The 26,439-nt window shown below is 41.6% G+C and overlaps 1 protein-coding gene across 5 annotated transcripts in view; it reads left to right on the top strand.

Annotated features, from left to right (window-relative positions):
* Positions 1-26,439, top strand: part of PRLR (prolactin receptor) — a 293,258-nt gene that overhangs the window by 212,393 nt on the left and 54,426 nt on the right. For all 5 annotated transcript variants that reach the window (XM_039542962.1, XM_039542964.1, XM_039542965.1 and 2 more), the window contains one exon: positions 24,498-24,567. The gene's annotated coding sequence lies outside the window, so the exon portion shown is untranslated. The remainder of the gene's footprint in view (positions 1-24,497; positions 24,568-26,439) is intronic.

Genomic DNA, 26,439 nt, shown 5'->3' with positions numbered 1-26,439 from the left:
AATCCTGTGCCTTTGTGTAAAATTGGGATAACAATACCTACCTTATGAGATCTTCAAATAAGAAGTACTATATAAGTACAGGACTGTATGGATAGTCTCAGCATTTAGCTGAACTCCAGAGCTCAGTAAAGAACATCTAAAATTTAGAGGAGGTTTGTTTAAAACTGCACTGAGATTTTTGGCCCACCTCAGTCTCCCTCCAGTTCATCTATCAAGACTATGCCAAAAAAACAAGTACCTGGCACTTTTTTGTTTGTTTTTGTTTCTTGTTTCTGTTATATGTTCACAGATGTAAGGAGATGGATATTTTTATCTGCAAATAAAACTCTGTGATTAAGGGTCACAGAACCAATTTCAGTGCTGCTTCAACGTGCAAAGCTCAGATATATTTAAAAACAAGAAGACATTAAGTTCTTTGTCAGCAAGGAAAACTTTTAGGTCAAAATGAAAGTGTGCTTGGTTTTTGTTTTTTTCATAAACCACTTATTTTTTGTAATCTCAAATACTGTACCGTTTGCTGGGCGAAACTGGCATTTTGCTCCCACATAAACAAATCCATGATCATCAACATGAATGACTGGATGTATGCTGGGAGAATTTTCCTATACAAAGCTGAGAGTTGCACTGTGAAAATTGGAGGTGGGGGGAGCAGAATCTCAAAATCCCAGTGTTTTCTGCTGAGTAATGGCTTTATTCTGCTAACTCTGTGCCCGAAGAACCTCAACTGAGTCCCATTGTGGGGAGTAGCTTCAGATTCACTCTCTTAGCAAGTAGCCCGGCAGTCTGTGCCCCCAGCTTGAGTCTCAGGATGTTAGAGACTGAGAACACTGAATAAACAGTGGGATAAATTAATCCCTGGTGTAACTTCATTCACTTCAGTGGTATTAAACCTTGGATACATTTGACATAAATATATTTGTGTATAGGAGGAAGGTCATGCTGATACATGATGCAGTCAGCAGTTCTCCAGCACCCCCTGATGTTTAGCTACATATTAGTGCTACTCAGGAAAAAAAAATTCCCTAGCAATAGGGATTGTGCAGCACTTGTCTCAAAGGCTGAGCCACACAGGTGAAATGGTGGTGACGGAAAGAGGAGGTGTGTGTAGTAGCACCAGGAATATACAGGAAAGAGGCGATGCTGAGCAAAAGTATGAATCAAAGCCCAGGGGAAAACCTATTGACGAATATCTGGCTCCCTTTCATCATCAACAATAGAAAGTTGCACAGAGCTCATCTATCTCTAACCTGGCCAGCTTTATATAAGTAATGTTTCCACTAGCATGAAATGTTCTTGAACAATTTCTTCCACATTTTAGACATGGGTAGGTTTTGTTTTAGCATTCCTTTTTGTGCCAACTTTTTGTGTGTGTGTGTGTGTAATCACAGTTTTGTTTGGGGGCACATGTAGAAAAGATTAAAATATTGTGCCATTTTCCCACAGTCTTCATAGCTAAGTGAATCAGCTGACATCCATTTTAAATTTATGAGTGATTGAAATAAATTCTCAGAAGCAAAGAAGGCATCTCGAAATTAGCAATAAAAAACAAAATTGTGATTTGGGCTCATGTTAGCAAAACAAGCCAAAATGATGCATACTTCTTTTTTTTTTTAAGTCCATGATACTTGAAATCCACATCATGATAGATAGATACAAATCTTTCACTACCAAGACAACCAAGGGAACATAGCAGCAAGTGAAGTATCTCATTACTGGCCACGCTCCTGAGAGTATAGCAATCAACCGGATTGTTTGTGTTCTGTGCTAAGCTCACTGTGGTACTACTTGCCCACTGAGACAAGCTGCTTTATTTACAACACAATATTTGTCTACTGGCATATACATCGACACCATGTAAAAATACAGCAGAGCAAAGTGCCTGCCAAAAACAATATTAGGGGTAATGGTCTCACAAATCATATCTGTTTTAAAGTGGTTTGTAATTACCGTAGATCTGTTTCAGCGTCACTAATGACAGTAGTGTGAAAATTAATATAATTTGCTGTTGATCTGAATTGTGCAAACTACAGTTTGAACCAGAAAAGGAGTCAAAATCAGCCTTGCTTCAAGTTCAAAGTGCCATGCCAGAACCAATGGTAGTTTGACAGAGTTTTGCTTTTAAGAACTGTCAATATAAAAATGCTAACTTTATCTGCAGACTTTATCAAGCTGCTGTGCTTATGGTATATTTTGAGTTTAAGTCCATCTGTAATGGGAATCAAAATGGCTAATTAAAAATACAACAGGGGTGTTGTGAAGCTAAAGCCCTTTGTGATCTTTAGATGAAAGATGCTACGTGTGTATATATATTATTCGTGTTATTTGTATTATCCCAAAATAAAATGAATGGCTTTCCAAAATTCAGTAAAGCGGGGGGCTCTCCTCGGGCAGTCCTCTCCTCACCTTTGCCTGTTGGCATGTTTAAATTTCACTGGAAAATGTACCACAAATTCATTGATGTCCCAGAATGTATTGCCTGATCAATGCGTACGTGCATAAGATGAGCAATACATGGAATGTGCAGCAGATGTGGATACATTTCTTTCAAGTCCTTTATTAAACATTGCATGTACGTCAAGGAGAGTCTGTAAATTGGTGCATAGTTTTCCCACATTTGGCTGTACTCTCTCAACACATCTTGAATCTAAATTAAAATGACCCCTACATTGCATGGAACAACAGATTATTTCAATAGTATAGTATTTATTTATGTATTTTGGTCACTGTTGAACACTGCAAGAACTTTCATTGCTGGCAGTCTGGAAAGCTCTGGGGTTTCATCAATTACTAAAGAGAATTTCTGATCACTCCAAAGATCTTTAATTGCAACTTGGTGGTGAGCAAAAACGTGAGGCAGGTATTTTTCTTCCAGTTGACAGTGTTCTGGGCCAGTGTGTGCTGCCACTGCATACTTATAAAGCAGAGCTAATAAAAAAGCTCAAACTATAGAAACCATGCATTGGACTCTCCTCAAAGCATGTACCATATTGTATAGAAAATCCACAGCTGGGCTTCTTTCTTTTTTCTTAATTTCAAATGAGACATCCTGTTCAAATGTTAAGCAACAGGATTTGCCTTTCTGGAGACTTATGTTTTTTATAAACTTTGTGGTGCAAACTATCCTCATCTCCCTTTCCAGACTTTTCCTCTGTTTTGAGTTTGAGGTCAGGGTATTCACTGCACTATTCCTCTAAGGCTTTTTTTACAACCCATTACTGTCATAAAATGACAAATTTGGCCTCTCTTACTGTACTAGTGAAGTTGGTCCCCTGCCACAAATGTAATAGCATTCATGCTCTTCCTAAACTTTGGGGTCAAGCAGATCTGCAGTTCCAGCACTGCTTGGCAGCTGTTGTAGCTGTCTGTGACTTAATCACTGCTGCTCTGGGCAAGTGTTCCTGGCCCAGCCATGTGGTCATTGTCAGTAGGAAGGTATCCTAGTGCTGCCATGACTGCAGTAGCTGCCAGCTGCTGAACAGCTCCTGCCTGGGGATGGCAAACTGCTCCCTGTACTAACTAACTACTATTGATGCATATTTTTTTTCATCTATTTCTGTGCATCAGGTGACATTGAAGTTTACAGACAACTAATGATTTTAATAGATTCATTCCAAGCCTACTTATATACACCAGGCTAAACCTAGAATGTGAGGTCAGAATCAGGCCCATTGACTTCAGGGTGGTTGCATGAATGTAAGCTGGGAGGGTTTGGCCATGTATGCCTAATGCAGCATTTTAATCTACCAACAACCTCAGGAAAAGATATGGTGCTGCAGATTTCAAGATCAAGTGGAAATTAATGCTTTTCTTCATCCTGGTTTTATAAATGGGCTTCAGGGGACAAAAACCAGTTACATTCCGGTCCCTTAAATGCATTTGTTTTTCACCCACCTAACTGATTGGTAGATGACTGCCAATTATGTGATGTGACCGTTCACGCCAATCAGTTTGTAATTCCTGCAGGATTGCTAATGGTGGTAAATGAGCCTAAGTGTGGGTTCTTAAATGAGTTTAATAGTTATTTCTTTTTCCTTTTAATCTAATATTCATTCTTTCAGCCTAAGCAGTTCTGATACTTCTCTGAGAGCAGCACCATCTTTATTTATGCTTATGTGAGTGCACTAGCTATTGAGCTGAAAGTTTCATTTGAATAAGAGCAGACTCCTGTATTGCAAAATATAAATTGTCTAACAAAATTATGAAGAAACAAATGAAATTAATAAAAGGTAACTTCTATAATTTGCTAGTAACATCTTGTTGTTGTGGATTCATGCTCCAGAAATCTGGTCTGTTGGTTAATGGTGACCACTCAACACAATTACTAACAACAACAAGGAGGAAGGAATGCAAGCTAAAATAGGGAAAGAACGTATTAAAGAACATTTAAATAAGTTAGGTGTACTCAAGTTGACGGGGCCTGATGAAATTCATCCTTGGATACGGAAGGAATTAGCTGAAGCAACCTCAGAACCTTTAGCAATTATCTTTGAGAATTCCTGGAGGGCAGTTTAGGTCCCAGAAGACTGGAGAAAGCAAACATCATACCTGTCTTTATGAAGGGGAACAAAGAGGACCCAGGGAATTATAGACCAGTCTGCCTAACTTCGATGCCAGGAAAGATATTGGAACAAATTATTAAACAATCAGTTTGTAAGCATCTAGAGGATAATAGGATTATAAGTAATAGCTGGCAGGCATTTGTCAAGAACAAATCATGCCAAACCAACCTAATTTCCTTTGACAGGGTTACTGGCCTAGTGGATATGCCATATCTTTATTTTTTTTGGAAGGCTTTTGATGCAGTTCATGGCATTCTCATAAGCAAATTAGGGAAATGTGGTCTAGATGAAATTATAAGATGGATGCACAATGGGTTGCAAAAACATACTAAAAGAGTAGTCATCAATGGTTTGCTGTCAGACTGGGAGGACATACTTAGTAGGATACTGCAGGGGGAGTCCTAGGTCCAGTACTAGTCAATATTTTCAATAATGACTTCAATAACGGAGAGGAGAGTATGCTTATAAAACTTGCAGACAACACCAAGCTAGGATTGCAAGCATTTTGGAGATCAAGCTTACATTCAAAATGACCTTGACAAATTGAAAATTATTTAATTTCATCTTGTTGAATTCAGACAAAGACAAGTGCACTTCACTTAGGAAAGAAAAATCAAATGCACAACTGCAACATGGGGAATAACTAGCTTGGTGGTAGTACTGCTGAAAAGAATCTGGAGGTAATATTGGATCATAAATTGAATATGAGTCCTCAGTGTGATGTAATTTTGATAATGACTAATACCATTCTGGGGTGTATTAATGGAAGTGTCATATATAAGACATGGGAGGTAACTGTCCTGCTCTACTCAGCATTGGTGAGGCCTCAGCTGGAGTAGTATCCAATTCTGGGTGCCACACTTTAGGAATGATGGGGACAAATTGGAAAGAGTCCAAAGGGGAGCAACAAAAATGATACGAGGTTTATGAAACCTGACCTATAATGAAAGGTTAAAAACACCTGGGCATGTTTAGTTTTGGGAAAAGAAGACTGATGTGGAATGTGATAATAACCTTCAAATATGCTAAGGGCTGTTATAAAAAGGATGGTGATCAATTGTTCTCCATGTCCACTGAAGGTGTAGGACAAGAAGTAATGGGCTTAACCTGCAGTAAGGGAGACTTTAGGTTAAATAACAGGAAAAACTTTCTAACTAAAATTGTAGTTAGGCTCTGGAATAGGCTTCCAAGGGAGGTTATTGGGTCCCCATCATTGGAAGTTTTTAAGAAGAAGTTGGACAAACACCTGTCAGGGATGATTTTACTTGGTACTGCCACAGTTCAAGGGGCTGGACTCAATGACTTCTCGAGGTCCCTTCCAGCCCTATTTCTATGATTCTATATCTTAGTCTTTAAAAGACAAAACCTTCTGTAGAAGCTCAGGGCCTGACACATTTTGCTTCAGACTACTCTCTAGTCCCTCCTGCTACTTGTCCTCTGGTCAACTAAAGAGCTAATCCAAAACCCTTCAAAATCAATGGGAATCATTTAATTGATTTAATGAACTTTGGATCAGTGACTAGTACCACTGACATTTATGTGACGTTGCACTCCAGATGCTTTGTGGAAATATGCTTATGAATATGACATAACTGGAATATGCTTTACGCTAAATATCCCTTGTATGGTATCATTAGAAAGCTTGTAATCTACTAAGTGTGTTCATCCTATTTGTTTGAATGTATTATTTCTATATCTGGAGTTGGGAGAATAAGATATAAACTTGTATCACTGATGTAAACATATTAAGTGGAGGCCAGTAAGGCATTAGTTTCTTGAAAGCCTTCTTGTGTATATGTGTGCCAGTCCATGGGGAATGGAGACTAGGAGTCTTACAGTGACATGTGACCATGTCACCTGATAGTGAAATCCATCTTAAATCTGGTACTTTTCCACTTAAAAGGAGGGGAGGACCCAGAGAGATAAAAGTTTCCTGCCTTGTGCCAAAGCTATAAAAGGGGGTGGAGAAGGATAAAAAAAAACCCTGCTCACCACCTAAGATGTCTGCTGGAACTAACAAGGACTGTACCAGGGGAAAGGACTGGACCCAGACTAGGAAGGAGTCTAGTCTGTGAAAGAAGCTTATTGGAACATCTTTGAGGGTGAGATATTACCTGTAATCAGTTTCTTAATGTATTAGGCTTAGACTTGCATGTTTTGTTTTATTTTGCTTAGTGACTTACTTTGTTCTGTCTGTTATTACTTGAAACCACTTAAATCCTACTTTTTATACTTAATAAAATCACTTTTGTTTATTAATAAACCCAGAGTAAGTGATTAATACCTGGGGGAGCAAACAGCTGTGCATATCTCTATCGGTGACATAAACTAGTAAATTGTTCACCCTCTATCCTGTATAAGCATTATGCTGAGTAAAACAGATTTATTTGCAGTCTAGGCTCCACTGGGTGCTGGGAAAGTCCCTGTTAACTGAGAAGCCCCTAAGCTGAGTGAATCGCAGTTTCAGTGAACTGCAGAGAGGCCGAGCCCAACCTCTGGGTCTCGGCTGGAGCTGACTGGAGTGTCTAACTCGGCAAGACAGGAGTGGAGGGGCGCCTGTTATGGCAGGAGGGTTGTTCTCTGTGGTATCCCAGCATATTGACAGTCTCGAGGGGAGTCTCTGTGACCAGACCCATCACAATTTAATCACACGTTTCTGAAATAGAAACTGACCAAATAGTGATGAGGGGGAAATACTTCAAGGACAGCACTTCTCCAACTATGCACTATACACGTAATATTTTTAGCTTTGCTAAAACTGCAGTTGTCACTTCCGATTACCTCAGCTTACCCGTATCCAATGTTTAACTCTTTTACTTAAAGTAGTAGTGAAGCTTTCACAATTCAAATACCGAAATCCTAAGCTTTATGGTGTCAACTGCTAAACCAGAATCTGCTGCAGTTGATCATATTCAAGATCAGATTTTAGGCATTCAAATTTAAATAATACATTGAATTTTAATCAAGAACCAGGGTTAAGTACAAAGTTTGCCTGCAGTTTTTATGAACTGTGTCCATCTCAGAGTGATATTTTCTTTGTATGAGCAAAGGCAATATAAGATAAGCTCTGTAATTTGTCTTCATCATGACATTTATTTAAAAAAAATCAGTAGTATGGAAGTCAAAGTTATTGTTGGATGCTGTCCACCTTTTTTTTGGCTAATATTAATATAGCCAGTCCAGCACTGTCTTTGTGTGAATATTATAGACTGTAAAGTCTGTAGTAATCAGATTTTAAAATGTATGTGGTAGTAGCAACAACAATAATAAAGATACCAACAAATGTGATGCTGTTCAACTCTGATTAAATATAAAATGATATAACTCAATTTACTTAGCTACGAAACTAATAGTTTTGAAAATAGCTCAATGAATCCATCAATCTATGATATAAATCAGTCTGTTAATAATTTCCATGCATTGTTAATCCAGATTTTAATTTTTAACATTAGTCTGCTCCCATCACACAAACAGAATCCGGGTTTATATTCATTTTAAAGGTGAACCGAAAAGAATATTTGTTTGTTTTGTGCTGACTTATTTCTCTGGCTCATCCCAACACAAGCCTTTCAGGAAAGTAAAGAGAAAATGAGAGGGAAGAATCAGGAACAAAAAAACTCCTATATAAGCTAAGGATGGGTACGTTTTGGTGGTCACTGATGAGAAAAAGAACGAAAAGAAGTAGCCACAAAGAGTTGTCAGACGGGTAGTGGGAAGATGCTGACTGACGCTGGTGTATGCTCTATCAAAGCTGAAAGATACAAAGAAAAAAATCACAGCGTCACAATAAATCACTGAGCTGGATTCTCCTTTCATACCAGCTTCACACACTAGTGAAACTCCATTAACTTCAGTGGAGTTTACTCCTGGTTTATACTGTAAGCAAGGGGAGAAGCAGGCCCGTAAAGTAAAACTTAACCTTCAATATAAGTTGCCAGTGAAGTGTGAAGCAGACCACAAGGAAAAAACCTTCCTCCAGAGTGAAGTTTCACAAGGCAGTTCAGTGGGAATTGCCAAAATATTTTTTATGCAATGAAACTAATTGTTATAATAAAGGCCGGGCTGGTAGCACTAACCATTATTAAGGTTGCCCAACACTTCCCATTATAAAGACCTTGTTTTCTTTAGTTTATAACTTTGCTAAACTGTAATAATTCAGGCTGAAATTTTCCATGCTGTCTGCCTGCCTCAGGCTAATTTTTTTTTTCCTTTTAAATTTCAGCCAAAGTAGTTCAGCTGTTTCTGACAATGAAGCTATGGGAAAATATATTGTTTTGTCCATGTTAAATTCTTGAGCGCTTTACTTTGAAAATTTCTAGCATTCCCATGGTTTGTAGCAGGGACTTGCCGGAGTGGTGGCCTTTGTGTCCAGGTTGTACCTTTTCCCATTTGTATGGAAAATTTGGCGAAGTTATAAGCCTTTGGAACAAATGTAGTTTACTCATGCTCTGTACAGACTTGCTAGAGTTTAACACTAAAATCTCCAAAGATTCCACCCTCACTGAGCATGCTTGAACTTTTCAGGGTTGCTAATGTTGGCCAGATGGCACATGCACAATTCCCAGAGAGCAGTGGTCCCCAAACGGTTCACCTCATGCCCGTCTTTACCCATCCATGCCCTGCCCCCAAATGTGTTTGGGAGCCAGAGCCAGGAGCAGGGCCACAGTTGAGGCCAAGGTTGAAGCCGGAGTTGTGACCAGGCCAGGAGCCAGGGACCGTGGCTGGGAGCAGAGCTGAGCTTGGGGGGCCACAACCAGGAGTGGAGCCGCAGCCAGCCAGTTGGTGCTGGGAGCCAGGGGCCGAGGCCCGGGCTGCAGCTGGGGGTGGGGCCAGAAGCAGAGCCACAGCCAGGAGTCGGGGCCGGAGCAGAGCTGGGGGCAGAGCGAGGTTAGGTAGCGCTCTCTCCCTGCCCCCGTCAAGGCTGGACCGGGCCCCACTGCACCCCTCCAAATGGGGCATGCCCCACAATTTGGGGACCACTGCCATAGAGACTGAGCATGTGCCATCCCCGCCAAGCTCCTACATGTGACTGGGCTGTGCATGCACCATCTCCACAGGGCGATTGAGCATGCTCCCTCCAGCCCAGAGTCACAGGGTCATTAAAAACATATATAATACTTTCAAAACCTTCTTTTAATCTGCACTGTGATTATGGCATGAAATAATTTTCAGAATAGTTTTCTGAAAAGATGACATGTAAGGCTTGATCTGTCCTCCCACTATGTGGACTTCACATCTAGGAAACCCTGTACGTACGAATTCTCATTCACGTCATGCCATCTGGAACTCTGCTGTTTATGTTTTATTTATTGCAGATAGGCAGCAAAGGTTTTTTTGCAGCATTTTTTTTATCGGATTCTAAATAAATCCTCTATATTTGGTCTTTCACTCACCTATCTTATCCAGTTGTTGTACGTCTGGATCTAAGGTGACCTGTGTGTTTTCAAATAGGTTCATTTAAACATAAATAGCTTTCTTATTGTGTTCAGACAAATACCATTTATTTGTTTTTTCCATTTAGTTATTTGTCCAAATCTTTTTGAATGGAGAATGAAATACTTTGAACTGTCATCAAAAGATGTGTCCTCTCCTTGTCTAAGTTTGAGTACATTGCAGTAACACAGCTAACTTGAGTCTCCAATAAAAACTCTTTCATTTAATACAAAATTCCTGAGACCTACATTACAGACATTTCAAGAGTCACCTCCCAAAAAGGGTGAATTTTTCCTGTGTGTGCTGAAATGTGATGTGCAAAAGTTAATGCTTTTAAATTGAAATCTCTCTAAAATTTAAAACTTTTAGCTGAAAAGTTAAAGTTACACTAAATTGGCTTTTTTCCAGAAGATTCTTCAACACAAACATTTGTTACTGTTATGCTTTGGAGATTCATTACTGTGCACTCAATATGGCAGACTTTTTTTCTTAAAGAGGTTTTGTTCTCACAAAATTATAAGCTCTAACATGTGGGATCAGAAACTCAGCTGTGGTCAAGAAGCATTTAGTGCAGCTAAGGAGTGGGCAGTGCAAAGGTAACTTTAAGCCACCTTTACACTCTCCTTCTCATGGGCAATTCAGTACTGGGTCAATCCCATGAGTAGGTTAGAGAAGCCTCAGACAGCTTCATCTTGTGCCAGTTGGCCATGGCCTTGTGCTCCTTCTGTTGGCTGCAGGAAGAGAGATGGTATAGGAGTCACTACAGCAGCTCTATACCATGTGAAGATCCCCCTGCTGAATGTAGTACAGTAACTCCTCACTTAAAGTCGTCCCAGTTAACGTTGTTTCGTTGTTATGTTACTGATCAATTAAGGAACATGCTTGTTTACAGTTGTGCAATGCTTCCTTCTAATGTCATTTGGCAGCTGCCTGCTTTGTCCACTGCTTGCAGGAATAGCAGCCCATTGCAGCTAGCTGGCGGGGGCTTGGAACCAAGGTGGGCCGGCAGCCCCCCATCAGCTCCCCACGCCCCTAAGTTCCCTGTGCAGCAGCTGCCCAGCAGACTAGTAATTGCAGCTGTCCCTCCCCCGCCACTGCCATGTGCTGCTCCTGCCCTCTGCCTTGGAGCTGCTCTCCGAGACTCCTGCTTGCAGAGTGGGAGGGAGGGGAGGAAGAAGGGGGCTAATGTCAGGGTGTCCCTCTCCCCCCATTCCTGCACCCCGTTTACCCCATCTTCCATAGAGCAGGGGGGACACACGACAGAGGGAGCTTCCAGGCAGCTGCAGCTGTGGTCCGGTCTCAGCTTGCTGATCTAATTAACAAGGCAGTGTACTTCTGACCCCACTCTTCATACTTAAAGGGGAAATGCGCATCTCTCTCTCTCTCTCTCACACACACACAGGGTGTGTGTCTCTGTCTCTATATGTCCTCCCTCCTTTCCTGCTGCCTTGTAGAGTGTGAGAGTTAACCCTTGAGGGCTCAGCCAATTGCTAGTTCATCATTTAGCAGTAAGGCATCCCCTGAGAAATATCCCACCCTCTGACTCCTCCACCTCAACCAAGCTTCACAATCATCATCACTGTGTACCAGTATTAAATTGTTTGTTTAAAACTTATACTCTGTATACACACAATTAGCCTTTTGTCTGGTGAGAAAAATTTCCCTGGAACCTAACCCCCTTATTTACATTAATTCTTATGGGGAAATTGGATTAGCTGAACATCGTTTCACTTAAAGTTGCATTTTTCAGGAACAGAACTGCAATGTTAAGTGAGGAGTTACTGTATAAGCCTGCCCCGAATTCCCCTCTGTACAGCTATATTCAAAGTTGGCAAAGAGCTCCCTCCCCAGTTCACAGGTCCTTGGGCAGCTGCTCCATCCACACTTCTACTTATCACAGTGGTACCGCCTGGGTTGTACTGAGTGGAAGGCCTTGCTTGGTAAATTTCATTTTCTGTGCACTAGTGAGATACATGAGTGGTAAATAGAGATGTGTGCAGGAAAAACATGGACAAAATGTTCAGCATATTATGCAGATACTAAGATAACCACCGTGACTTTTATTCTGCAGTAACAAGGAGGTTTTCAGTCACAGTCATGCTGTAATACACATTAAAATGTCATGGTATGTAATTTCACTGCAGTCACTCTAGCTAGTTTTCATATCTAAATGAAAATGCCACACACACAGAGAAATGCCAAAGAGGATACTTCACTTTATAAATTAGCAGCCTTCGTGTTTTAAAACAGATTTTAAAAAATTCCAACTAATTTTCTAAAGAAAGTCAAGTTAATTTGCTCCCAAGTTGGGGATTTATAGAACCTATTTTAATAATTGGGCTGCAAAGTTAAAAATAACTAAGGAAAATGGTTTATAGTGTAATGTTGTCAGATTCCTAACTATTGGCTGCTGCTTCTGTAATAAATCAAGTATTTAAGTAAGGAATCAAACTCTTCAGCTAGGGTAAAAATTGGTTTTCTAAGAGTTAAAGTCCAGTGGTTTAAGTGCTGGACTGGGAACCAAGAGCTCCTGAATTTTAAACCTAGTTCTTAAATATACTTATTCTCCAATGGGAGGTGAGGGTGTTGACTATTTTGCAGGAAGTCATGGCTGGTGGATATCGTAGGCAGGGGTAGGCTGTGCCTCCCCAAACAGCGTAGTGTGGCCCCACCTACACTCCACCCCCAGGCCAGCACCCCTCTCTGCGATTTCCAGTGCACTGGGGCTGGGAACAGCCCGGCCGCTTGGAGCACTGGGGCTGGGAGCACTGCCCCCACAACGCAGCAGGGCTGGCCCTGCTGACCAGAGCACCCGGGCTGGTGGTGCTGCTGCCCAGCACACTGGGGCTCGCCGTGCCACCCAGCGCACCAGAGCTGGGGTCTTGGCCTCTGCAGTGGGGGAGTGAGGCAGAAGGGGAGGGGCAGAAGGGATGGGGAGACACAGAGAGGGGAAGAAGGGGAGGGGTCTTGGGCACAAGGAGAGGGACCGGCGGGGGGGGGGGGGAAGTCCTGTTGACCTCAGTGGCCTTTTGATCAGGTCTTAAGTACAACTGAACACAGCTGATGCCTGCAGATGTAGCTCTGAGAGGTGTAGACTGCCCCACTGACTGGTGTTAATTTTGAAAGCTAATGATGCAAATATCATTATCAATATAGTTAATTCTTACTGGAGATAATTTATAATATCCAGCAAGTGCACTTATCCCAGAATCGCATACTTCCTTCCCAGGTACCAAAAGTCTTCTGCTCATTTGCCTGACAACTTCCATAATACAGCTACACATTTTCAATATAAAATTCTTCAGCCACTGAAAATGTAGGGATTGAATCAAATAAATTGAATGTAATATCAAATTATATAGCAGAAGGAACACTGCAGTTACTGTATTATTCATTTTTACATTTAATTCAATAACAGAACTATTTTTTAACTTGTGTGAAGCTGCTACAACATTTTCAGACTGCTGTACTGGACTGCTTATCTTCTCAAAGAATGTAGGTCAAGCTTGCTGCAGAGTAAGTGGGTACTATGGTGTTTAGGGTCATATAAAAAACAAAATTGATTGATTGATGTTTACATACTTTTCATGGCATTCGTCTCAGAAAACATTGCCTGTATACTGCTGTGTAATATGGGGATAGAATGTACCCTGTGTGCAAATGACCAGAAATTACAAATATAAATCCCAGTCAATGAGACCCCATATGAGTTCAAAGATCTGTGCTGGTGGATTATCATTATAACCAGGCCTACAGTACATTAAAATATAAAAAGAAATTATAGTTACAGACAATTTGTAATTTTAAAGACAAAGAGGCAATTTAAGTGTGTGTTAAAAAGAAAAGGGAAAAGTTAAAATGTTCACCCTAAGGATAAATCTTTCTACTTTGTTGACCAATATGATTGCTATTGTTCATGTCTATTGTTTTAGAGATGACTTATCAGTGTGTATTAATGCAGTTGTTTTAGAGAGATGTGGTGAGGATAAAATAAGAACTTTCCCTCAAAACTCTACCCAAATCAAAGGTTTTTCTGAAGCTCAAAAAGATCCCTCAACATTTTTCCTTTTACGTTCTTTGACACTGATGGTGAAATTCACTTATATGCCCAGGGCCAGCACAAGGTCTTCACATCTCCAGGTCCCACTTTAGCCTTCAAGGGAAGAATTTCACCCCAAGTGGTTTCAGCCAGCAAGGGGAGAAGAAATATTGGGCATGACCCCTGAAGTTCTGAGGGCCTAAACTCTTTCTGATGTCACTGGTGTCTGAGGCCTCAGCAACTCCTCAGTATCATTGTGAGAGAGGCTGTTTTGTGGCATGACTGGAGGAAGCATGTACCAGAAGATCTTCAGCCTCGTTAATTGTAATAAAAAAAATCGTATTTAGACACTTAAACAAACTCTTCAGCTAGGGTAAAAACACACAGAGAGGCCGAGCCCAACCTCTGGGTCTCGGCTGGAGCTGACTGGAGTGTCTAACTCAGCAAGACAGGAGTGGAGGGGCGCCTGTTATGGCAGGAGGGTTGTGTGTTTTGCTAAACCTTTGAACCTTTGGAAGATTGCCAGTTGCTAGTATGTAGAGGGTAATGCTTGCAAGTCTTATTCAGCTGGAACTCCCTTTGAAGGCCGGCAGGATCTGTCCCTATGCTGCTGCTGCTCATTGAGTATTGACAGTGTGCTCACTGTTCTGCAGACATATGACTCACAGTCCTTGCTCCAAATTGCTCAGGATATAGTACAGACCAGACAAACAAGTTCTGCAACTGCATATTATTTCGGGTGGCAGTACGAGCTTGAAGCAGTTTAAGAGTGTTGCAGAGATTATTGTTGAAAGGCTTTGTAAAACAAGTTTGTTTTGCAGTGTGTGCTTTATTAAGCAGTATTTAGATGTGGAGAATTGCTCTGTTTCGCTAAACTACTACTTATTGCTATAGCAATCAGAGTCCTGCATAAGGATTGGTTACATCAGTTAAAACTAGCTTGATCAATTTTCAACCATGCACAGCGGTGTGAGTTTGCTTTTGTTTTTTGAAGACAATAGGAAAGGTCTGTACCGTAGATCTGTTTTAGAGGGTGGCAGGCTGAAATACAAATGATCACAGACGGAAGCTAAGAAAGGACCTGGCACTGTCACAATTAAGAGTAACTACTTTACACAGAATGATTAATGTATATGGATCAGAGTAAAAAGGCAGCAATAAAAGCTGCAACATCCAGAACTACATGTAGTAATGAAAATGATTTAGGAAAAAAAAATACAGGGTACTAATACTGCCCACATAGGACAATGGACTTACATGGGCCACATCATAACGTTTGGTCCTGAAATGTATGTCTGTGATGACAAACTTCTAAATGTCTACACTACCCTTCCATGTTCCTCTCTATCTGATTTACTTCATCCAGAGCCTAGCCCTGTTTATATAATGTCCGCAGTCTGGCTGAGCTGAACTTGGTGCAGAACCCAAGGGGAAGAGGAAGAGAGGTGGCTTTCTTCCATCTTTGGGTTCCCTCCATCTCTAGGAATGCCAAAGCCTGGATGACTCTAGGTGTATGTGTGAGCTGCCTCTGAGCTGCTCTAGCTTATATATGCTGGTAATGGCTGCCAAATGTACCAGATGGGTACAGCTCTGGTCCCTTCCTTGGGACCCTGTGTATCCTATTAGGATGGGAGTGAGGTGTATTGTGTTAATGTAGATGGTGTATATATAGGCCAGAGGTGTTAACATAACCCAGTCACTGTCTAACATTAAACCATTTTAAACAAGGTTTGGGCAACACAGATTTTTTTATTTTTTCATTTATTTATTTTTAAGATATACCTATCTCATAAAACTGGAAGGGACCCCGAAAGGTCATAGAGTCCAGCCCCCTGCCTTCACTAGCAGGACCAAGTACTGATTTTTGCCCCAGATCCCTAAGTGGCCCCCTCAAAGATTGAACTCATAACGCTGGGTTTAGCAGGTCAGTACTCAAACCACTGAGCTATCTGCTTAGTATAATGGTGCATGTACCATTAAAAATCCTTTACTGCTTTTTATTAAAGATACAGAAAAGAAGGGAAAACAGGTAAAGCATTTGAAATGTTAAGTATTTGAATAAGGGTTTCATTTTAACGATATCCCTTGTACCCTTTCCCTTTACTGGAGAGAGTTTCTAGAAGGAAAAATCCCCTTGTTTGACAGTCTTTTTAAACCATATCGAAGATGGTAATAACTGTCTTTTTGGGGGAAAAGAGAAGTTGTTGCTGTTGTTGATAAAGTCCAATCCCATTTTCTAGAAGACAAAACACATACACACAAGGGAAGAGAAAAGAACAGCAAAGATAGAAAATGCAGCTTCTATCTCTGGTGTTGACTTTCACTTACAGCCTCGCTGTTGGAGAAACACAGGCACTGCACACGGTCGTGTCAGCCACTCCGAGATCTGGCAAACTTGTAACAGCACCAGCCTGTTTAGGGCATTGCTTTTAGTTGCCTCTTTCTGGTCACAGGCTTACAGCAGTTTTGCCAAATATACATTCTTGGCCAGCTAACCACACTCTTATTACACAGAAGGCAAAAGGAGAGATATAGGAAAGATAAGAAATAAGGTGGGGAAGAAAAAGGACCTGTGGGGAAGGGGAGAGACATACCAAGTGATATTTGGGGTGTTGCTGAAGCCAATGGATGTGGCAGTGGCATCTGGGACCCTTTCTTTGGCCCAGTCTGGACAGAACAACTCTCACGATTAAGAAAAAGAAGGTCCAGGGACCCTGGAGATGTGGGGGGGGAGCCATGATTGTGACGCTTAACTCCAGCAGCCAATTTTTCTTCCCAAAGTCTCTTTCTTAAGGACCCCAAAAAGGAGTAAAGGGTGGAATAACCCATTCCCTCATTATTTTGTTCACCAATTGGGCTTAATATCTGTCATACCAATTTTGGTTTATTAATTTTCAGTACTCAAATCCTCTTGTTTAGCAGGAATGATCTTAACGCAGTCCTTGAGTTATATCAATAGGCCTTTTTGTTTGGACTAATTCAGTCTTTCTGTCTCCCTTCAATACCTTTTCCTATCAACACTTATAATAATAAGTTATTGTGACGAATTTTCACTTACTTTTTACAGTTGAGCCCACAATTAGAGTAAATTTGTAGGCCCGACTATCACAGCAGGTGGGGGGACCTTGCAGGGTCAGAGAGCTGGCTGTTCCAACTTAAGGGTTCTGCTATTCCCAGCTGTCTAGCTAGAGCAGCTTCACAGCCCCTTTACACTTAGGGTTTCCAGGTGTCCGTTTTTTGCCCGGAACTCTCGGTCGAAAAGGGTCCCGGCGGCTCCGGTCAGCACCACCGACAAGGCTGTTTAAAAGTCCAGTTAGCGATTCTGTGGGTCTAAGGCAGGCTAGTCCCTACCTGTCCTGACACCACGCTGTGCCCCGGAAGCAGCCAGCAGGTCCGGTTCCAAGGCGGGGGTCAGGGGGCTTTGTGCGCTGCTCCCCACCCCGAGCACCAGTTGGGAACCAGGGCCAATAGGAGCTGGGGGTGGTGCCTGCGGGCGAGAGCAGCGAGCAGCGCATGGAGCCTCCTACCTCCCTCCCCCCACCTAAGAGCTGGATCTGCTGGTGGCTGGTTCCGGGGCACAGCGCGGAGGGTACGGGTCTTCGGCGGCATTTTGGCGGTGGGGGGGTCCTTCGGTGCTGCAGAAGACCTGGAGTGGACCCCCCACTGCCGAAGTGCTGCCAAAGTCCCGGACCGCCGCCAGGTATTCAAATCAGGCTCCACAGTTCATAAAGCCGGCCCTGTTCCTGCACTCCAATACCCTGCCTCAACCCACTGCCCCCTCCTGCACTCTGAATCCTTCGGCCCCACCCCCTAGCCTGGAGCCCCCTTCTCCCCAAACCCCTCATCTCTGGCCCAACCCCAGCACCTGCACCCCCAGCTGGAGCCCTCACCCCCTCTTGCACCCCAACTCCCTGCTCCACCCTGGAGCCCCCTCCTGCACCTTGAACCCTTAATTTCTGGCCCCACCCCAGAGCCCATACCCCCAGTTAGAGCCCTCACCCCCCTCCCACACCCAACCCCCTGCCCCAGCCCAGTGGTTTTGTGCGATTAGAAAGTTGGCATCCCTATTTACATTGCTAGAGCAGCACAAGAGGGCTGGATGAGCTTGAAAATGTGTTGCAATATTTTTTGACTTGCATCCGACGAAGTGGGTATTCACCCACGAAAGCTCATGCTGCAAAACGTCTGTTAGTCTATAAGGTGCCACAGGATTCTTTGCTGCTTTTGAACATATGTGGCACCACATCAGGTACCCAGCATGGCTTCAGTAGGGCACCCTGGGGGTTAAGGTAAAAGTATAATTTAAATCATAGATGTATATTCTCTCAATGTGTTTTCAATTTAAATTCTGTAAAATAGGGCTGAACAGGGCATACATCCAGGAACAGGCAAGCATACATAGCCATAAAAGGCATCATTACTAACCCATGAAACAGAAATGGGAAGATGCAGCCAACATAAAAGATTGGAGGTGTGGAATCAAGTTTCTAATAAAAATGACTTTTGTATAAGTGGAAAGTCAGCCTTTATATAAGCCATCATTAAAGAGCCTGTATTGTGTCATTATCTAACCAAAAATCCTTGCTGACAGGTTCCTCCTTCCTATTGTTTAGTAAAATAATAACTGTTTTGATGACTGACTAAGGTTTTTATTTCAGGTGATGTGGAAAAAATACTGTTTTGGATTAAACACATTTTGAATGCTGTTAGCATATAAAAGACTTGATTACATAAGAATAGGAGCCTTGGCTAGCACAAACAAAAATATAACCTACACAGATATGACCAGTTAAAGCTGTTTTTAATGTGATATTAAGCAAAGTCAGCTGGTGTTAATTAGAGAAGCAGCAAAACAATTTGCTAAAGATCTGAATTACGGTGATTAAATCCCATTAAACTGATTTAGAAAAAATCCACCAACTGGAGGCCATTCAGTATATTAAGCAGACAATAAAAAGAGCAAGCATAAAAGTTTTTGATGTTTCCTAGTTATGTGAAAATAGCAAATACTTTAAAACGAAATGCCACTAGAAATGTGGTTTTCATTATACTTTTGTGTAATGGCACTATTTCCATTCAAACAAAGGTCTTCTCTGTGCAAACATTAGAAATGTAATGTTTTATATAAAACATATGTGCATCTAAATGCAATTTTCCCTTTTGGAATTTCAGGTTTGAATTTGAAACGTTTTGATGTTCATTTACTTGAAAATTGAACCGTTTCACTTGAAAATAATCCTATTCTTGCATGAAAAAACCCAAAAGGTTAGACAGGCTTTAGAACCTTAAACAAATGTGTCACTTGAAAGGTGTGCACAAGAGGAAGAGCTTTGTCACAAACAGGGGTTTCCAAGTTCTCACAACTCTAGTATCACTAGTCACTATAACAAAACTTATAAACATAGTGTAGACCAAAGCTCAGTTTTTACAGGCACTGGATTCAAATTTGAGTTCCAAGGAGAAAATTCAGTCATGTAGTAAATGGAGCAAACTAAGAACATTTAGTACAAAAGCAATGTGGTTGGATTTGTTGATAATTGCAGCCCTTCCTCATGGAATCGGGATTATTGTATCGTATGGATGGTCAACTCCTCAATCTTCAACGTCTCCGAACAAAATCTAAGATCACGAGAATTGGCATCACTGACCTTCAGTATGCAGATGCCTGTTTCATTCTTGCACACACAGAGGCCGACCTGCAAAGCACCCTAGATCTTTTTGCAGATGCCTGTCACAGACTGGGTCTCTCTCTCAACATCATGAAAACTAAGGCATTCTACCAGCCCTCACCTGCACAAACTACTCTTCATATTCCACAAATCACCGTCAGCGGAGAACCCTTGGAAAATGTGGACCATTTTCTGTACCTTGGCAGCCAGTTCTCCCAAACAGCCAGCATTGACACAGAAATTGAAAACAGGATCTGCTGTGCCAGCACATCCTTTGGAAAACCACTCAAATGAGTCTTCAGTGATAGGGGTCTGCAAACAGGTACTGAGATCTTGGTTTACAAGGCAGTTGTCATCCCCACCCTTTTCTATGGGTGTGAGACCTGGGTAACCTACAGACAACATCTCAAGTGGCTGGAGTGGTTCCAGCAGCGCTGCCTCAGGAGGATTCTCAGGATCAGCTGGGAAGACCAACGCACTAACATCAGCACTCTCTCTGCAGCCAACATCAGCAGTGTAGAAGCACAGGTCATGAAATGCCAACTCCTCTGGGATGGCCACTGTGTACGTATGCCTGACACTCACCTCCTGAAGCAAGTACTCTTCTCTCATTAAGGGAAGAAGGGGTGATGGAGGGCAGCGGAAGTGTTTCAAAGACATGCTGAAAATACACCTTAAAAAGGGAGGTATCAACCCAACAAACTGGGAGGACTCATCGCGGAACAGAATGCAGTAGCACCACACCATACACTGAGCCACAGCTCACTTTGAGGAGAACAGATGTGCTCATGAGACAGAGGAGCAACAAAGGAGGAAAGAAAGGGCACAATAGTCCAGCCAACAACTATGTCTCCTCCAAGATTACACCTGTCACTTCTGTGGGAAAACCTGCAGGGCAAGAATTGGGCTCCTCAGCCACTTAAAAACTCACCAATGTACCCCTTTGGCAGACATCATCCTCGCATCGAGAGATAGCCAAAGAAGAAGAATTGCAGTCATAACCCTGAGTTCCTTGAAATGGCATCCTGTATTTCAGCCCTCAGCTATAAATAATCTGAACTCGACTCAGGGAAAAGCATGAAAAACAGATTTCATTTTAGTACAGAATGTAAGTTGTTTATTCCTGAAATATATTTTTTCTTCAAATACAAGTACCTGAAGTGCTTTTCCCTCTAGAGTATAAGTGGCTACTTCATCATATAACCGAGGTATGTAGAGCCCAAAAAGGAGACAGGAAGGCTGGAAGGGCCATGCTCCAGACAGTAGCATGCTGTGTAGTACTTACGCTGATCTTAAAAGGAAAAGCAAAGTGGAGGTGTTTCACACAACAGTAGGTTAAGATTGAGACACTTTTCTTACACTTTACCTTGCTAGACAATCAATACTGGCAAAAGGCCAATCCTGAATCATTTATGTGAGCAATCGTTGTTCATGTAAGTAGTCTCTTTGTACTTGGTGCATGAGGGAAGGTTTGCAGGATTTGGCTCTAATGCACTGCTTGAAGCATAAGTCAGGGGTGCTTGCTGTCAAAGACTTGAAAGTCTCCCTCAGGAAATCTGGTCACGAGTACCAGCTGTGATATTGTTCTGGCAGTTTCTGGGGATTAGAATAAATAGGTGAATGCACCACCACTCCACCTCTGGAGATCAGAGTTCAAATCTGAATTCTGGAAACGAGCATAGACAAATGTTTGGATCTCTCAACCAACATCCTCTGGATCATTTCTTGCTACTTAAAAAACAAACACAACTTGGCTTGCCTGGCAGCCTTTGTTCAAGGGAAGGCTGGGATGGAATAGGGGAGGTGGTTCACGTGAGTGCTGTATTTCATTCAGATTATGTTCATGAATAATCCACTTTCACTTCAAGGAAAGTTAGAAAAGAGAAATGAAATTTGGACTGCTGATCAAAGGGTGAATTTACTTCAATCCAGACAGAGGCTCCGGCTGCATCCTTGAAGAGTTTTAATATTTCTCTCCAACAAGCCCCATTATTAAACAGGAGCCCTCCAGCTGGACGATGGAACTGGGATTCCTAGTGAGCACCTGTACGGAGTGGAGCAGAGCTTTGAGAGAGCAGCAGAAACAAAGTTATTGGCTTGGCATGTTGGGTGACCAGAGCAGTTTGAAAGTTTGATTGTCTGTTGCAAATTGGTTTTCTCAGAAGGGCATTTTGCCGTGTTTTTATTCATGCTATGGCTCAGCAGCACCTTTTTGAAGACCTGAGGAAAAATATCTGGTTCCAAAATGTGTTAACAGGTACAAGAGCAGACCTACGAAATGCCAACAAAACTAGAGCTAAGTGTGATGAGTTTATTTCCTTCCTTTGTATCCAATTGAGGGTGTATACAAGGAAATCCATAGAAATGTAGGGCTGAAAGGGACCTCAGGAGGTCACCAAATCCAGGTCCCTGTGCTGAGGAAGGACCAAGTACCCCGACAGGTGTTTGTCCAACCTGTTTTTAAAAACTTCCAGCAATGAGGATTCCACAACTTCCCTTGGAAGCCTATTCCAGAGTTTAGCTATCCTTATAGTTAGAAAGGTTTTCCTAATATCTAACCTAAATCTCCCTTGCTGCAGATTAAGCCCATTACTGCTTTTCCTATCTTCACTGGACATGGAGAATAATGCTTCAAGTCAGAGATGCCTAAGAAATTACTTTAATTATTTAAAACAATATAAAGAAAGCCAGATACTGCTTTATCACATTCATTACCAGCAGTTCCTCTCATATACTAACAGAGAAATGTTTTTACTGAGCTTTAGATTACAAGGATAATATTGTTCTGTCTCTCTTAATTAAAACAGCATGTTGTTTAATCTGCTTAAGGAATTAGTGACTTTTAGCATTTAATCAGAAGGCTTTCCATAAACCGCTTTTACCAGGAGTTTTGGGGAATGTTCACCACTGCAAGTAACAGGGCTTTGTGTTTTTATATTAACTTGTTTAAAGCAGTGACTTTTTTTTTTGATAGTTCAGTATTCTTAGTGAACAACTCCACAATCACTCAAGTAATGCAAGCCTGAACGTACAACATGTACTCAGGAAAGTACAAAGAATAAGTTACTTGAAGAGTGTCTCTCTCACTGAGGTCCTCTTGAAAAAGAAAGCATTTAAACAAACAGCAATTTACAGAGCCAGTAATTTGCTCTGCTTGCACTACTGTTGCTAATTATTGGACATACTTTTACTCGGATAAAAATTTTTATTTCCCTGTAGCCCGTGTTCTTTGTCTGCCCCAGACTTACCTCGGCCATAATGCTCTGATGCAAAAATAATAGGGTGAAGTTCTTTGGCCTGTGTCATACACGGGAGTCACACAAGATGATTAGAATGACTCCTTCTTGCCTTAAAATCTGTGATCCGATGAACAATTCTGTGTTTATGACACTACCCTGGCTTTTGGTGAAAATAACTTTTTAATGTCAGAAATGAGACATTAGGGAGCAGTCCTCCATCAGTGCCTGTGTAGAACTCTTCCTATTGAAATCAGAGTAAAATTCAGTGGCAGTAGATAGTCATATGCTTTTGCTGCATGATCAAGGAACAGAAACTGAGAAATGTAGGAGGAAACATGTTTAAACCCAACAAGCTGCAATAGATAATGATTAACACTGTTTTGTTTTGTTTCTTGTTTGAATATCACATCAGTAAGTTTCCACCCACAGTTAAGCTCCTGTATTTAAAGGACAAATGCATACTTAGAAAGAAAGAAAGAAAAAAGCTATTCCCTTTGAAGTAGCCTAGAACACCAAGGCAGCTCATATTTTCAAGATTCTTTTGTAATTTCTATTTTTTAGGCAGTCTTGGCCAAATTTATTCCTGATGTAACTCCATTAAATCTATTATCCCCAGAATGAATCTGGCACCTGATTTCTGTTCTGTGTAAAACAGAGATAATGTTCCTGCATTGCTGAGCTCCACCTTAATGTACTTTTTACATCTGTCATCTGGATAATTAAGTCCAGTCTTTGCCTTCAACATAAACATATATTTCTGCCTTATTCTGTTTTATGACATCTAAATTATTACATACACATACACAAAAAGAGAAATGCAGTTCACTTTCCTCAGTTAAATTAGCTGTATCTCATTAGGTTTATTGGAATGAAGTTAAACACAAGAATACCCTGTTAATTTGTTAGTCCAGCCCCACACCCCCACCCCAAACCATCACAGACCCACACGTTCCATACTCTATCTAGAGTGCCCTTAGAGCTAAATGTAAAAATATTTTGTTTTATTTCAATCGGCATCTAATGAGAAGGTTTTATAAGTAAATTAGACTGGGCTGGTAGTTTCATATGTAACTTTGTATTCCTTACTGGAAGACAAACTACCCATTGAGCCTTGTATCGGTTAGTCATTCATTATGTGGGCACTGAAAGCAAAGGTTTATCACCTGAGGAAGGGCAACAGGGAAAAGTTAGTTAAGTACAGTGCTTTTTCTGTAAGACATCCAGCTTCAGTGTTCGAATAATGAATGTAAACTGTGCATTCTGAAACTCATTGATTGTTCCTGTCAGTGGTACAGTACTTATGACAAAAAGATCCAGCATTAGTGTTTCACTAATTTTCATTATTTCTCCCAATTTTTTTTAATTGAATAAAAATGCTGGGGTTTGTATGTAAATTTGAAGGGCCAAATTCATCAGTGGTATAGGTGGATGCTTCTGCATTGAAGTCAATGTTTTATATCTGCTTACACCAACAATAAATGTTGCCTCTGGCATATTTTTGCATAGAAAATATTCTCTCTTTCTTTAATAGTAAAATGTCTTCTCTTTCGTCTCATAGATAACCAACTGATCAGGCATACATGAACAACATTACCAAGAAGACTCCCTCACATAAATGAATCCTACAGGTAGGATGCTAGATTTTATTTATTTTATGAATACATTATGTATTAATAGTACTAAATCAGTTATACCACAGTAAAATACCTTGGTATTGGGCCTCTGTAAATTCTAATACTGGATTTACTTAGTATTTCAACAGCTGTTTTTAATTTTCATTCTCTGTAACTTTATGCCTATGTTTCTCTCTCTCTCAAAATAAATTGCCAAGAAAGTTAAGATCCCAAAGTGACAAACATGCAAACCTGGCAGGGGAGTGAAACAGAGTGTTCAAGAGCCATGAAACTGGCAGAATGAAAGATTGTCATTTATTAGCTTTCTTTTGTTCAGAGAGGAAGAATGGTCATGTGATACAGGCATTAGAGTGGGACTCAGTGTGTAAATCACTTATCACTCTGTTCTCAGTTCCCCATCTGTAAAATGGGAATAATGATACTTAAATATTTTTTTATCCAGCACCTAAATAGATAAGTGCCTAAGTTCCATTTTCAGTGACTCAGGCACTTGGAGACTTAGGGCCAGATTAAAGGTATTTAGGTGCCTAATTCCCATTGGACTTTTAAGCGCTTAAGGCTTGGGTGCACAAAAGGAATTAGGCACCTAAAACAGGGACTTGGGTGCCTAAGTCTCAGTTTTGGCACCACTGCAATGCACAAAATTCTCACCTAAGTTCCTGCTGTAAAAGTTCCCTTGAGACCCATGTTTCTGTTTCTGATTGTGTGCACTGCTGCCTCCTGCTAGGCATCCAGACACCTATCTTCTGCCTCAGCCCCGGAGCAATTCACAGACAAGGGGAAGTCCAGTGTTTAGCAACCATAATTCTGCATCAACAAAGTTGTGGGGAGGGATAGCTTGGTGGTTTGAGCATTGGCCTCTTAAACCCAGGGTTGTGAGTTCAATCCTTGAGGGAGCCATTTAGGGATCGGGGGCAAAAATTGGGCATTGGTTCTGCTTTGAGCAGGGGGTTGGACTAGATGACCGACTGAGGTCCCTTCTAATCCTGATTTAAAAAAAAAAAAATCTTAACCTTACACATAACCCAATGGGTAGAGCACTCACCTGATAGGTGGCAAGTCCCTATTCAAATCTCTTACCCATCTCAGGTGGAGAGGGAACTTGAACTGGGCTGAAAACTATGAGGGAGCACCTGCCCCTAGGGATTCTTGTTAAAACAGCATAGGTACCTAACTGCAGGGGAGGGTTCACAGCTGAAAATTGCTAGCAGAGTTACGCATCTCTCTACAGCCTGGACTGAGACGCCTATTTCTGTGAGAAAGACAGGATTTCAGGTCTTACTTTCAGTTCCATGAAAGTCAGCTTAGCTGCAACCTTGGTGATCTCCAATGAGGGAAAGTCGGTGTTCTCTAATCCAGGGGTTCTCAAACTGTGGGTCAGGACCCCTAAGTGGGTCACAAGGCTAGTGTTAGACTTGCTGGGGCCTAGGGCTGAGGCCAAAGCCGAAGCCCGAGCCCCACCACCCGGGGCTGAAGCCGAAGCCCAAGCCCCATTGCCCAGGGAAGAAGTCCTTGGGCTTCAGCTTTCCCCTGGGGCTGCAGTGCTGGGGTGGGCTCAGGCTTCGGTCCCCCCTCCTGGGGTCATATAGTAATTTTTGATGTCAGAAGGGGTGTCACGTGCAATGAAGTTTGAGATCTGCTGCAGTCTCATCCAATGGTGGTTCAGTTTCTCAAAGGTATTATTCGTCTCTAACCTCCTGTTCCTTTGTATGACTTAAATGCAACACTGGCATCTCTTATGGACCCGCCATATGAACCTTTAGCTAATTGCTCTCTGGCTGACCTTTTTCAAAAGATAGCTTTTCTCATTGCAATAACTTCACTCGGAAGAGCTTGAGAAATTCAGGCCCTTATGTCAGGCCCTCT

Source organism: Mauremys reevesii, linkage group 6, assembly GCF_016161935.1.
Source record: "Mauremys reevesii isolate NIE-2019 linkage group 6, ASM1616193v1, whole genome shotgun sequence".
Classification (NCBI taxonomy): domain Eukaryota; kingdom Metazoa; phylum Chordata; order Testudines; family Geoemydidae; genus Mauremys; species Mauremys reevesii.
Note: the sequence above shows the minus strand (reverse complement) of the source record. Positions and strands in the feature narration are given on the sequence as shown.